Consider the following 16018-nt stretch of genomic DNA (forward strand, 5'->3'; position numbering starts at 1 on the left):
GTAAATGATTCACAGCGACACAGAGATTCTGGTCCAACCTGTGTCCAAATGAGCAGCGGAGTCCTACCAGGGTGTTTCCATGTCAGCATTTGAACTTTAACCTCCAAAGCACACACTGGTTGTGCTTTGAACACACTTAAAGTCTTCATGTTTTATGCGGAAAAATTAAACCAGTATTTTCAGGAGTTGAATCTCTGAGGTACTTTATATTACAACCTGCAGAATCCAACTCTGACATTTCTTTATTAACAAAACAAGCAAAAGAAGGAATTATCATTATATGTGGGTGTTTTCAAGGATCCATAGGAATCTTTCCTAAAATCCTAAGTTTCTATAAATTATGGATAAAAATCATTAGTACTGAAAAATATTTTCAAATCATTGCAAAGGATGCCATATAACAAAGAACTAACAACTGTCAAATTATTAACACAGTTTTCTTAAAAAGTACCACTAGATAACAAATCTACAGTTTTATCATTCTTTTAACAGCCTTCCTGCTACCAATGAAGGGTTCTACCAGCCAAACATAACAGGTTAGAGTTTTTTTCCTACTCCCAAAAGATCGACACCCTCATAGTACAACTAGATATTTGCCCAAGAACTATGAGGTACCTTTGCTATCAGAGAATGGAAGAAAGCAGTACCCACTACCAGCTCTGGAAATTTTCTCTCACCAGAATCTTGGCATTACAAAAATTAATAGCAGCACTATAAATTTGCCAAGCATTTTATACTTTCCAAAGCAGATCCACATTGATTACCTCATTCTTAGACATAGGCACCCCAATAAAGGAATCGAGACACAATCAACTTCAATGATTTATAACATTTTAAAAATCCAGGCCACAATCCTCTCTCCAGAGACAAGAGAGCTGGCACCTAGACTGAGGGGTAAAATGATGTGCTCAGAATTCCAGAACAAGTCTTCGACAATGCTGGATGAGAGGGCTTACATCAAAAGAGAACTCAAAGGAAAAACCAGTAAAGAAAAATACAGTCAAAATTAAGATACATAGGCATTAATGTTTTTACGCCATGAGTTGTACAAGTTTAGACATAAAGAAATTAATGAGAGCACTACTATGTTAGGGAGTGTTCTAATTTCATACTTTTACATGTAGCTGTCCAGTTTTCCCAGCACCACTTATTGAAGAGGCTGCTAGAACCCTTCTTGTCAGTATAAACTGTTAGGATGTAGCGTGGACACAGTGTGATGTGTCTTATAGAAACTCAGGCAATGGACGGAAGAGTTTGAACGAGCTTTGGGAAAGTGATATGAATTATTTCACATCACATTTTTTTTTGCCTTTGGAAAAGTACTTTGCTCCTTTTTTCTATGTATTATTTGGTCACAGGAAAGTATACACCAGGGAGATAATTGCCTAGATTGTTACTGCCTATATTGCCAAATATCTCATTCAGAATGAATGCCTCAATACCAACACCAAAGTGCTATCAGGGAACAGGAAGCCATGCGTCATTTCTAAGTGCTCTGGAATAAACCGGGCATTACCTCTTAGTTTATAACCCCCTTTCTCCCCGATTCTAGCCAAGAATGTCTATGTAAATGATTCACAGCGACACAGAGATTCTGGTCCAACCTGTGTCCAAATGAGCAGCGGAGTCCTACCAGGGTGTTTCCATGTCAGCATTTGAACTTTAACCTCCAAAGCACACACTGGTTGTGCTTTGAACACACTTAAAGTCTTCATGTTTTATGCGGAAAAATTAAACCAGTATTTTCAGGAGTTGAATCTCTGAGGTACTTTATATTACAACCTGCAGAATCCAACTCTGACATTTCTTTATTAACAAAACAAGCAAAAGAAGGAATTATCATTATATGTGGGTGTTTTCAAGGATCCATAGGAATCTTTCCTAAAATCCTAAGTTTCTATAAATTATGGATAAAAATCATTAGTACTGAAAAATATTTTCAAATCATTGCAAAGGATGCCATATAACAAAGAACTAACAACTGTCAAATTATTAACACAGTTTTCTTAAAAAGTACCACTAGATAACAAATCTACAGTTTTATCATTCTTTTAACAGCCTTCCTGCTACCAATGAAGGGTTCTACCAGCCAAACATAACAGGTTAGAGTTTTTTTCCTACTCCCAAAAGATCGACACCCTCATAGTACAACTAGATATTTGCCCAAGAACTATGAGGTACCTTTGCTATCAGAGAATGGAAGAAAGCAGTACCCACTACCAGCTCTGGAAATTTTCTCTCACCAGAATCTTGGCATTACAAAAATTAATAGCAGCACTATAAATTTGCCAAGCATTTTATACTTTCCAAAGCAGATCCACATTGATTACCTCATTCTTAGACATAGGCACCCCAATAAAGGAATCGAGACACAATCAACTTCAATGATTTATAACATTTTAAAAATCCAGGCCACAATCCTCTCTCCAGAGACAAGAGAGCTGGCACCTAGACTGAGGGGTAAAATGATGTGCTCAGAATTCCAGAACAAGTCTTCGACAATGCTGGATGAGAGGGCTTACATCAAAAGAGAACTCAAAGGAAAAACCAGTAAAGAAAAATACAGTCAAAATTAAGATACATAGGCATTAATGTTTTTACGCCATGAGTTGTACAAGTTTAGACATAAAGAAATTAATGAGAGCACTACTACGGTAGAAGATGTTAAGTACTGATAGTTTAATTAGTCAAAAGCAAATAAGGATATAAGAATTTGAATAAAATTAATAAGTTGTAATGGTATAATATTTTCTACAACCCTCAGATTATACTCCTTTTCCTAAATTAAATCAACGTTAGCTCTAAGGGCTACCCAGTATCACTTGAGAAGACCAACACCAATGTTATATAGATCCCTCTCCATTCTCTGAGTTATACCAGGACCTCAGAGAATATATGAGAATAAAACAATGAGAAGATCCCTTTTGTCATCAGTGAGCAAGAGAGAGGCTTCCTCTTCCAGGTTTATGTCATACATTCAAAAGCGCCATCCCAGTGACAAGCCAGAAACAGTGACCTTTCCTCCCAAGGTCAGTCCCAGTCACTTGGAACATCTCCTATATCTGCAGTCTCCCCAGCCTCAAAGCCATCTTGACTCTATTACTCTCTCCCTTCCAAAACCCATAACTTACCACCAAATCCTACTACCAAATTCTGGAATATTCCCCTCCTCTCCGTCTTTACTTGTCACTGCCTTAGTCCAGCAACCTGATGTCTTGTTAGGGCTACTTCAGGAGGTTCATTTCTGCTCTCCCTGACTCTCCCCATCCAGTCTTTCGCTCTTACCCTATGCCCATCAGCTTCAACATATTCCCCTCAAGTGAAGCCAATCTAACAATGTATTTAATAAGAAATATTTTACTTAAGACTTTACAGAGAGGTAGAGAAGAAAATTTACACTGCACACCATTGGGCAAAACTCTGCAAGTTTTCCTTTAAGTACCTCATCTTTCCCCAAAACTCCTCTCTGAGAGAGCCTCCTTTCTCTCCTTCTGGGATAGAGGGGACTCCTGAACTGTCCCCTCTCTGGGCTTCAGCCTCCTGTCCTCGACCATCCCAATCACTTTTCTTACACTGAGCAATTCAACTCTTTCCTCAGCTTCTACAATTTGCATCCTTTCACCCATCACCCAACACAACTTCCACCTAAGGATCCAACTTCCTTAGAAGACAGTAGGGGAAGAGCAAGTAACAACAGAGGACAAGTTAGTAGTAACATAAGCTCCGTATGACTGTTTAAGAAATTTTTTTTTAACTGAAAAACCATACTGTTTTCTGTAGTGGCTGCATCACTTTACATTCCCGCCAGCAGTGCACAAGTGTTCCAATTTCACCACATCCATGCCAACACTTATTTTCTATTCCTTCGATATTGGCCATTCTAATGAGCGTGAGGTGATTTTGTGGGTTTGATTTGCATTTCTCTTATGATTAGTGATGTTGAGCATCTCTTCATGTGCTTATTGGCCATCTGTATATATTCTTTGGAGAACTGTTGACGCGAGTCCTTTGCTCACTTTTAATAGGGTTATAGGCAGACCTCATTTTATTGTGCTTCTCTTTATTGCACTTCACAGACATTGCATTTTTTTAACACATTGATGGTTTGTGGCAACCCTGCCTTGTCAGATGATGGTTAGCAATTTTTAGCAATAGAGTATTTTTTAATTATGTCTTTGGGGGCATTATGCTATTGCACACTTAATAAACTATAGTATAATATAAACATAACTTTTATATGTACTGAGGAACCAAAAAATTCATATGACTTGCTTTATTGCAATATTTGCTTTCTTGTAGTGGTCTGGAACCAAACCTGCAGTACCTCCGAGGTATGCCTATATTTGTTTTTTGTTGTTGAGTTGCAGAAGTTCCCTACATATTCTGAATATTAACCTATTATCAGCTATATTATTTGCAAATATTTTCTCCCACTCCATAGGTTGCCTTCTCTGTTGATTGTTTCCTTTGATGCACAGAAGTTTTGAAGTTTGATGTAGTCCCACCTTCTACTTTTGCTCTTGTTGTCATGTTCAAGAAATCATTGCCAAATGCAATGTCCTGAAGCTTTCCTCTACGCTTTTTTCTAGAAGTTTTACAGTTTTAGGTATTATTTTTAGGTCTTTGATCCACTTTAAGTTAATTTTTGTATATTGTGTAAGGAGAGTCCAACTTCATTCTTTGGAATGTAGATATCCAGTTTTCCTAACACCATTTATTAAAGAGACTGTCTTTTCCCCATTGTGTAGTGTTGGAACCCTTGTCAAAAATCACTTGGCCATATACACAAGGGTGAATTTCTGGGCTCTCTATTCTGTTCCAGTGGTCTATATTCCAGTATAATACCATCTTGATTATTGTTGTTTTGTAGTAAGTCTGGAAATAGGGAAGTGTGAGGCTTCCCATGTTGTCCTTCTTTTTCAAGATTGTTTTGGCTACTTAGTATCCATTGAGATCACGGTTTGAATTTTTGATTTTTTTTTCTATTTCTGCAAAAAAAAAAAATGCCCTATAACTACTCTTGATCTTTGTTTTCAGATGCAGTAAAATTCCTTGGAAAGAGTCTGATCCTTTGGGGTCTTATATTGAAGCTCTGTTAGGCAGGACAGAGCAGAGTTTAGTCTTCGGCTGTGGTTCTCAGCAGGAGATGATTATGCTCCTCAGAGGACATCTGGCAATGTCTAGAGACATTTCATGAGTGAAAAGGTGTTATGGGAATCTAGTATATTGAGGCCAGAGAGGCTGCGAAATACTCTACAATGCACAGGAGATTCCCTTGTAACAAAGAGTTATTCAGTCCAAAATTTCTGTAGTGCCGAGGTGGAGAAACCATGCTCTAAGGGCTAATTATTCCCCACTATTGATATTGAGGTAAGATGCTTCTGAGTATTCTACCCAATACCCTGTAAATTACTATGTGTTTTTCAGTCTGGCTGATGGGAACAGGCACTATTCCTGGCTTGGTTGGAGTGCCTACTATTTTTCTTATTAATCCTTTCAGGTGTTTCTTTCCCAGGCCTCCACGTACTTTCCTCACACCACTTGTCAGAACCTGGTGACTACTTGAGGGGGACGCTCTGCAGATCTGTGGAGTCCTTTCTGTGTAGTTCTCTTTTCTCCAGTAGTTTGCACTGTGAACTCCAGCTGCCTTTGCTCCCCACCTTCTCAGCTCTGAAGACCTTCAATACTTATCCCCTCCTTGACTTGCAGCCTGAAAACTCTCTCGAGACTGTAAATGTGGCAATTATAGGGCTCATCCTCTTTATTTCCCATCTCTCCAAGATCACTGTCCTTTTCTGCCTGATTTCCAGTATTTAAAAAATTTTTTTTCACATATTTTGTCCATTTTGTCTTTTGATTTTTTTCTTTTTTTTTTTTCGTTGTTTCAGTCAGGAGGGTAAATTCAGTCTCTGGTACTCCATCTCGGCCAGAAGCAAAAGTTTAAACTGTACATTTTATGTTTATAAATTAGAAAATATTTCATGTTCAGTAGAAAAATCTAAAGCAACTGCAGTACTTGGGAGGTATCCTTCTGGACTATTTTAATTTATAAGTATTCATTTATATATATGTACCTAGATACATGTATGATTTTTTAATGGAGTTATGCCATATAGATCTTAAACATTATTTTAAAAGCTACATAAGATGAGAAAGGCAAATGAAAACAATGACCTAACATCTTAAACTCATCCAGTTGCCAAAAATGAAACTGATGGAAACACCATGTGCTAGAGAGGATATAAAGAGATCAGAAGCTATTGCTGCCACATTGTTCTCCAAAGTGGTATATCGGAAAGAGGTGAAGGTATGCTCTATGACCCAGAATTTCACTTCTAGTAATTCATTCCAGAGGAACTCTTGTACAAATAAACCAAAGTACAGGTAAAAGCACAGCACTGTTTATAGTATCAAAAATAATTGGAAACAACGTGAATGTCCATCATCAGAAGGCTAGATAATTATAGAACATTTAGTGAAATACTCCACAACAGTTAAAATGAAGTAGATATCTGTATTAATATGAAAAGATCTTGGACCTATATGTTAAATGAGAAAGGTATATAGCAGATATTTGTAAAAATTTTTTTAAGTATTTAAAATAGTACTTTTAATGGACAGTGTTAATGGAAAAATACAGTAAGATGGGTGGAAAGAAAAATTAACACATGCCAATTTCAGGCGAGGAAAGGGATTAAAATGGGAGAGGGCCTTCAATCATATCATTAATGTTTCATTTCTTACAGAAAATAAAGAGCTGATGCATAAAATAAATGGCAAATTGCTGACATTTCTTAAATCAGGGTAGAGAAAATGACGGTATATTATTCTCACTATTCTTCTGCATGTTTCATTATTTTATAATTAAAACTATGAAGGAAAATTTAAACAGAATAATATTAGGGAACATCCTACAACCATATGTATACAGTGGGCCTTCTTTCCACAGAGCATTTTACTTAACCATCCTCTTCATTTGGTCTTAAGAAAATATAGCGGAAAGCCTGTTTTTATAGCAGATTGTGTAGCAACTCCCCTAAGTTACCATTTCAATCTGGGAATACAGAGGAAAAGCTTAAGAGTGGCAGGATTTGTTCTTAAGCTTAAATAAAGAGCATCTGGAATGAAAGGCTAAATGATGAATGGGGTTTATAACAACAGAACTGCCTGGACACAGGAATGCACAAACATGGAATAGGGCAATTTTTTTTCTTTTTTTTACAGTTGATACTATGCACACATGAAGAGAATCTACTGCCAAGCACTTGATATAAATTATCTCTAATCCTTAAAACAACCCCCAAAAGTAATGGTTACATCTATTTTTATTGATAAAGAAACTCAAGCTCTCTATGGTTAAGTAACTTGCTCAATACCACTCAGCTGGTGAGCACTAGAGTCATATAATTCAAACAGCGGTGTCAAGGTCCATGTTTCCACTACTCTGTATAAGGCTGGGTCCAGGAAGGTACTCTGGACCTGCCCCCAAGGGAATTTAATACTTCTGCTTACAAAGTTAGTCTGACCCTACCCAACTTTTGCAATCTTAGAAAATTTTAATTAAATTAATTTCAGTATCTTAATTCAATTGGCTGATCCCATGGTTTTTGTTTGTGTGTTTTAATGTGATGGGTTTTTCCTGTAAGTCTGTTTATTCAGTTAGTAGAAGTGTCCCAGGCAAATTCCTTAGAGATCTTCTTCTTAGCTAATAATAATGATCTAAACTTTGTGACAGAAAAAATAAGTACAAAACTGATTCTTCAGTGGCCTAAAACCAAAGACTAAGGAAGACCACCACGATGTAAGAAACATGTGTCATATGCAAGACCACTAAGTCTTAACACCTAAGTGCTTTCTAACTTACAAACCACTTTCACGTATATAATGATTTTCGATTCTCACATCAATCCAGTGAGTTAAGCAGAACTGAAAATAATATTATTATGATGATTGTATATACATACACACATACACACACTATAATAGTATTATCTGTTTCCTCATATTATTTTATTCCCATTTTACATATAAGGAAATAGAGAGGTGAATCTACATAGCCTAGGTCATCTGCTGCTAAGTGTCAAAGCTGGTACTATTTTCAGTGTGCCTGAGTTCCAGGCCCATGTTCCTTTCAATAAACCCCACTGCCTCTTGTATCATGAGATATTAGTTAAGGGTATCACAAAATCCTTCTAATTAACAATACATTTTTTAAAAATCACCTTATTCTTTCAAATTTATTTTTATATAGGCTCTAGTGTATATAACATATACATTAAGTAGCACTTGAATAGAATAATAAATTAAAAATATATACCTTGAAAGTGTTGTTATACAAAACACACAAAGCTTTTTTACTGCTGGGAGTAGAACAATGACAAAAGCCTATGTTCACCTGAAACTAACACAACATCGTAAATCAACTATAGTCCAATATAAAATAAAAATTTAAAGAAAAAAGCTTAAAGGCCACTACTCCAAGGAGAAAGAGCTCAACTTCCCACCTCTGCTGGAGTAGGTAAAGGGATAATTTTCTACTACTCGTTAATGACAGCCTCTCTCCCATCCTGCAAGACTGAGAACTGGGTCAAAAACTTTTGGAAGGAAAGAGAAAGAAGGAACCCTAAAAACCTCAACGCTAAAGAAAGATGTAGTCAGAAAAGGCCAGTAAACTTTTAAAATTCTCAAAGCAGTTCAGGCCCAGGCACACGGAGCATTAGAGATTAAAATCAGCACTTAGAAGAAAAAACAGGCATCGGGTACTCAGTAGAACATATTCAGGAGCTCAAGATGTATGCGCCTGCAGTGCATACCTAACCCCAAGTGCTGCTCCCTCCCCACAGGCTCGTATTACTGGGGTCCTTAGCAATAGGGCCTTCTACAACATTGACCGTAAGTCAGCATGAACATGGACTTTTAAACGGCTAGATAAGGCCACGCCATTAGCAACATTTGTAGCTAAGCAAAGTAACATAATAAGGGTAATCAAATATCATGCTTTGGGTGGTAAGCTGATCTAAACTGGGGATCATAAAGGAATGTTATCCCCCTCCTCTGTAAGAACACAATTGAGCATTTGGCTGGTTCATTATGAAAGGACTGGCAGAAGAGCATAGCCTTTGTTGTGTTATTATCACAGCCTTTGTTATTATCTGGGCATAATACAGGAACGGGAATTCTGGCTCCTAAAAAAGCCATAAAGGGTTGGTGGGGTTTTTTTGTTATTTTAAGAATGATATGGAATTTGTCCATGGCACTCACTTTCCAGAGTTAATTGGTCATGATGTGTTTGTTTCTCTAAGAAGAGCCAAGGTAACTCTATTCTATTATGCCTACGAATAAATTGAAATGGCTGACTGCTTCACAAAGCTGAGCAGATAAGTCTTAACTTTCTACTTAGGTTTGAGAGCTCAGGTCATTGCACAAAGGAAACATACTTAACTTTTTAAAAGCTGGCCTCTCTCAAGAAAACTCAAGAGTCTTACATTCTTTGGCAGTAAGACCTATGCAAATTGCCAGCGGTATCAGTATCCAGGTTTCCTCGACATGTATCATTCAAGAGCTTCTCAGCTTTACATGGGCTGGGAACTGTTCATTTTCTGCTTTACTGAGAAAAGAGCTAAAAGTAAGGCAGCTACAGATGCCAGGACTGTGTAGGGTGAAGATACGTGGTTCTTCAGCCAACTTCAGAAACCATTACAAAGGCTCACTGTGAAAGGGAACCTGCTTATTTGAACACAGTTTATAGGAAGCTCTTTCTGAAAGCCTTCAGCCGCTTCCCAAATTCAACGAAATAGTGAAAAAAGCTTTGAAGCAGGAGTGCTATCTCCAAGACTTAAAAATATAGACGAGCAAAAATAATGATAAAGAATGTATTTCAATTAAGATGTTTTCTTCACACTCCAGATGGTTGGATATAATCGTGCCACAGCCTTAGCACCCACAATATCCTCTATTAACATTTGTTTTATGTATCTGTGGAATCTCTTTAGAAATAAGAGGAGTTTTGCTTCTCCATGACTAAACTATGGACAGGAAGTGCTGTTTCATCAGATTGAAAGAATCTTCGAAGCAATAATACATATACATTATAGATGACACAAAAAGTATATTCAGTCACTTTAGCGTTTTCCTAAAATTGTATATATCTTTCTAAAGGGAAAATTAAGGCTAAAACAAAAATTTTTTATGAATTTAATTTTTTTATCCAACCCTGAATAAACCAAAACAGTTCTTTCTTACCTAACAAGTATTGTTTAAGAAATAAATAATTTTTAAGACAGAAAAATTAAGAGAATAAGAAATTATGTGACCCTCACACCATGGTCACTATTTGCATTGATTATGCAAAGCTACCTAGACGCCCAAAGCAAGAATGCACTAAAACAAACAAACAAAAAAACCAAAAACATGAGGGGGTTTATCTCAATTTAACAATCATATAAAAAGGCAGCTCTAGAATCTGAGGCTGTATTATTGCTATTAACATAGGGAAAATTCTGCATGCCTGTTTCTGTTGGTGTTATCACCTGAGATTTGGAGGTCCAAGAGAACAATTCAGAAGATTCAAAATTCAATTTTTTTAAACTGTGTCTATTTTCAAATCATCTTCTGCCAAAGTCAGCATCTGACCAAAGAAAACAAGCAACTAACACCACTCTTAGCATTCTGCCTACTACTACAGATTTTAATCTCAAAAAAACTTGGTCTCAAGTAGAAAGGCCAATCTGCAATGGGTGTGGTTTGGAACTACAAAAAAAAAAAAAAAAGGCAAAAATGTGGATGTCATCACCTTATCTGTTTGATTATGACTGTAGTGCTTAAAATACACCAGGATATTCACCATATATATAAATATATATAAAACAGGATATTCACCCTTTAGTTCCACTCAAACAGGTCTTCTTCCTATGACATGGGACTGCCTGCCCTATGAGGTTTTATATGAATTTTATAAATATTCCTTTGCCACTTTAATTTTGAAATGGCAATTTCTTTTTCACCATGTGAAAAATCATTAAGCAATTACGTATACATTGAGATTCCTAAAATGATTAGGAAACTGTGTTAAACTTTAAAAAACAACAACAAAAACCCTACACCCTACTGAGTTTTTAAAAAAATAGTTCCTGGACTAATTTCAATCAAATGCACAAAATTAGCTTTGATTAGTAACTAGAAACATTACATAGAACTAAACAGTGTTAAAGCTGGAAAGTGCCCTCAAGGGCTATAGTCCAATTCTACTTTTTAAGTGAGGGAAGGTTCACTTATTAACTCTATAATACATTTTCACTGAATGGTGAGTCCTCTGAAGAGGAAGTCTGAAACACCTTTTACGATGGCTCCATAAATGTAAAGAATGGCTTTTACAAAAATGCTTCATAAAGTGAAAGAAAAAGTTAAGGGTTTGTTATGTTACAAGCCAGTTTTAAAAAGAAAGTACCTACTGCGTGGTTCCATTTATATGAAATTCTAGAAAATGCAAACTAATCAATGGTAACAGAAGGTAGATCAATGGTTGCCTGGAACAGGGGCAGAAGAAGGGATGCACTGCAAAGGGACACGAGGAAACTTTAAGGACTGATGAAAATGCTCTGCATCTTGATTGTGGTGATGATTTTATGGGTGTATACTCTGTCAAAACACATCAATGTCCACTTTAAATGGGTGCTGCCTATTATACCTAACTTACACCTCAATGATTGTTAAAAGTACACACACATGTGTTTAAATAGTTAAAAGGCACCTGGGTTGAAGAAGCCTTTCTCTTGCTCTATATGGCCACAGGATGGTAGAACTAGGTCCATTAAGCAGAAATACCCAAATTCCACATCAACATAAGGAAAAATATCCTGTCCAAGTGGTCCAGAGCCAACCTAGGCTACCTCTGGAACAGTGAAGAGGTTCTCTTCACTGGGCCTGCCGAATACAGGCTCAAAGTACATTTTGGGCAGATGATGTTGTTTGGGGGCTTCTTACATAGAAAATTGGAAGAAGTGAACATTAATGTTTCTTGCATTGAAAATTCCATTATTTCAAGGATGACCATTCATTAATGGATGTTTGTGACCATGCTGCTGTGGTGTGGAGTTCTGCTGACCTCTTGACTAACCAATGTATCTGTCATTTCTGATTTCCCCCAAAGACTTCACTGCCCAGGAAAAGTCAATTATCTGCCCAATGCATCTTTTTTTTAAAAAAATGGATACTCTGTGGTTATTTTCTGATTTTTGAAAAGTTATATATATATATGTATATATATATACACAAAGAAAATATATAAATATATAAAATGAAAATATAAATATTTGGAAAATAAAAAAATCTAAGTTGCACTCAAGCACACTATTCAAAAACAACTAGGGCCAACAGGTTATGAATTTCCAGTCTTTCTTCTATGCACATGTGCATGAATACACTTTTTTTTTTTTTTACAAAGTTGGTAGTTTTCAATATATAGTTTTAGTTATAACTCTACTAAGAAATTTCTCAACTTAAAAGCTTTTGCACAGCAAAGGATACCATACACAAGACCAAAAGACAACCCTCAGAATGGGAGAAAATAGTTGCAAATGAAGCAACTGACAAAGGATTAATCTCCAAAATTTACAAGCAACTCATGCAGCTCAATAACAAAAAAACAAACAACCCAATCCAAAAATGGGCAGAAGACCTAAATAGACATTTCTCCAAAGAAGATATACAGATTGCCAACAAACACATGAAAGAATGCTCAACATCATTAATCATTAATCATTAGAGAAATGCAAATCAAAACCACAATGAGATATCATCTCAAACCGGTCAGAATGGCCATCATCAAAAAAAATCTAGAAACAATAAACTCTGGAGAGGGTGTGGAGAAAAGGGAACACTCTTGCACTGCTAGTGGGAATGTAAATTGGTACAACCACTATGGAGAACAGTACGGAGGTTCCTTAAAAAACTAAATACTGTATGCTAACAAATATATATGGAATCTAAGAAAAAAAAATGTCATGAAGAGACTAGGGGTAGGACGGGAATAAAACAGACCTACTAGAGCATGGACTTGAGGATATGGGGAGGAGAAAGGGTAAGCTGTGACGAAGTGAGAGAGTGGCATGGACATATATACACTACCAAACGTAGGGTGGATAGCTAGTGGGAAGCAGCCTTATAGCACAGGGAGATCAGCTTGGTGCTTTGTGACCACCTAGAGGGGTGGGATACGGAGCGTGGGAGGAAGGGAGATGCAAGAGGGAAGAGATATGGGAATATATGTATGCGTATAACTGATTCACTTTGTTGTAAAGCAGAAACTACCACACCATTGTAAAGCAATTATACTCCAATAAAGATGTTTAAAAAAAAAAGAAATTTCTCATATCATTAAGCATTTTCTTTGGAAACATGCCTTTTGTTTTTCATAATGGTCCACGTTATGACTATAGCATGATTCATTTAAGCACTCATGTTGGTAGGTAAAGTGGTTTCCAGTGTTTTACATTTAGAAATTATGTTTCAACATCCTTGAACACAGAAAATGAATAGGGAATGAGGGAAAGACAGCCCTGGATCCAGCTTCTTTTAACATTTTATCCACTTTATTTTGCTACAAGCAATTTCACGTCCACTCAGCTAGGAAGTGTTGTGGTAGACAGTTAAAAATATGTGGTATGGTGGCTGCCACCTTTGCTGACAATAGTTTTCTTCTTGAGTACCTACTATGAACCTCAACCAAAATTTGAGAGAAAATATACTAAAAATTTGTTCTCAATAAAAACTATGTAGACACTGATGTGGTGTCACATCACTGCCAAGTACCTGGTGCAGTTTTAACAACTTGTGAGTATTCGAGGCAAGAGGATTCTTTGAACCCTTACAAATACTCAATAAATATTGAGAAATAATCTGACTCAAAGTTGCTTTTGTAACTCAAACTATCTGATAAAGCAAGAATATTTAGAAAAGAATTTACTGTTCCGTGTTTAAATGCACCTTCAGGGCAGGAGAGATTTTTCAAATCTCTGTAAACCCACATACCCTTGTTTAGGAATTTGTTCAAAAGAAGTATTTTCACAATAATTATAAGAATTTTTTCTGTAGCTTAAAAATAGTCCATTTCTCAAACTTCTAAAACATCAGGTTAGTGATTACTAACCACTGGAAGGAAGCAAGAAGGTTTCTGGGGTGCTGGTAATAATTCTGGTTTCTTGATAGTGATGCTGATTTTGTGGGAGTATCATTTTGTGAAAATTCATCAAGTTACGCACTTACCATATGCATATATTTCTGCATGTATACTATACATTAATTGAATATTCAAAAACAGACCCCCAAAAAGTTCCCTTGCCCCCAATATACTGCTAGGTAATCTGACAGAATATGAATTACTATATTCAGTAAAAGAGAATTGGAAACTTCATCTCTAACAATACCAGTTTTCCTCACTCACACAGGACGTTGCTAGCAATGTTCTTTTTCTTAACAACGTTGTAAGGAAACATTAAGTACACATATCCTGCAGAATTGGGGTGTATAGATAACATAGTCACGATCATTTAAGTTTTGCACTTTGAATCAATTCAATTAGTAGTTTTGAGTACCAACTACGTCCAAGATGTAACAGGGAATTTTTCAATGCTGTACAGACTTATGGGGGAAGACATCACAGAGGAGAACTCAAAAAGAGCCTCTGAAAGACGGGGAGATAACATGGATTCTTTTTATCATTTGAATTCAGCGACTGGGAAAAATGAGTAGATGCCATACTTTTTAGCACCTTGGAAAGTGTTTCCTAGAATGAGTAGGTATCAAAATTTGTCATAAATATGTACTATTACAGATAAATGGGCAGAAGGCGAGAAGGGTAGACCAGGCAATTGGAAGGGTTTCAACAAACCTGTGGAAGCATGAGAGCGTGTGGCATAATGCCTAACTGAAAGCCAATATCCTGGGTGAATGACTGTGCCTACTTCACACCATCATTTTTTTCTGAATCTAAATCATCAGAGAAGCAGGCACTCTGTGCATTACCTCCTTTGTGACACACAGAGAGAAGTGATGCTGCAGCTCTGCTTGACTGGACTGAAGTCCTGAAACATCCTTTCCCAAACTACTTGTTTAGGAATCTGGCCTTGAGATGATTTCAATTGAGAAAACGATCCAGTTCAGTCACATTTTCTCATACACATCAGCATGAACTCCTGAACCTCCACTGGCAGTGATAACCACTGCTGTCTTATTTGTCAACCAAGGCAGACAATGTGTCTGTGACAGACAGGATAATTCCCCCTCCCCCAGAAGAGGCCCATGCCCTAATCCCCAGAACCTGTGAACTTGTTACCTTACATGGCAAAAGGGACTAGGCAGATGTGACTACGGGTATGAAAGGGTCTTGGGAAAGGGCTGATTATCCTGGATTACCTAGATAGGCCCAATCTAATCACCTGAGTCCTTAAGAGCAGAGAATTTTCCCCTGCTGGGTAGAAGAGATTAAATAGAAAGAGGAGGAGAGTGCAAGGGGCGGTTGCTGGTTTTGAAGATGGAGGAAAGAGATCACGGCCAAGGAATGCAGGTGGCTTCTAGAAGCTGGGAATGGCCTTCAGTCTACATTCAGTAGAAAATGGGGGCGCTTCCCTGGTGGCGCGGTGGGTAAGAATCCGCCTGCCAATGCAGGGGACATGGGTTCGAGCCCTGGTTGGGGAAGATCCCACATGCCGTGGAGCAACTAAGCCCGTGCGCCACAACTACTGAAGCCCGCGCGTCTAGAGCCCGTGCTCCGCAACAAGAGAAGCCACCGCAATGAGAAGCCCGCGCACCGCAACGAAGAGTAGCTTCCACTCGCCGCAACCAGAGAAAAGCCTGCGCGCAGCAACAAAGACCCAACACAGCCAAAAACAAAATAAAATTTAAAAAAAAAAAACTTTATTAAAAAAAAAAAAGAAAACGGGGCTGTCAGGCCCACCACCTCAAGAAACTGAATGAGCCATGGAAAGGATTTTCCCCTAGGGCCTCCAGAGAGGAACACAGC

At 37.4% G+C, this 16018-nt stretch overlaps 1 protein-coding gene across 1 annotated transcript in view; it reads right to left on the bottom strand.

Annotated features, from left to right (window-relative positions):
• The window catches only part of PLS1 (plastin 1), a 75167-nt gene extending 64533 nt beyond the window's left edge, over positions 1–10634 (bottom strand). Inside the window, exon 1 of the mRNA XM_007126488.2 lies at positions 10508–10634. The gene's annotated coding sequence lies outside the window, so the exon portion shown is untranslated. The remainder of the gene's footprint in view (positions 1–10507) is intronic.
• Between the last annotated feature and the right edge of the window lie 5384 nt (positions 10635–16018).

Source organism: Physeter macrocephalus, chromosome 1 (genome assembly GCF_002837175.3).
Source record: "Physeter macrocephalus isolate SW-GA chromosome 1, ASM283717v5, whole genome shotgun sequence".
NCBI lineage: Eukaryota > Metazoa > Chordata > Mammalia > Artiodactyla > Physeteridae > Physeter > Physeter macrocephalus.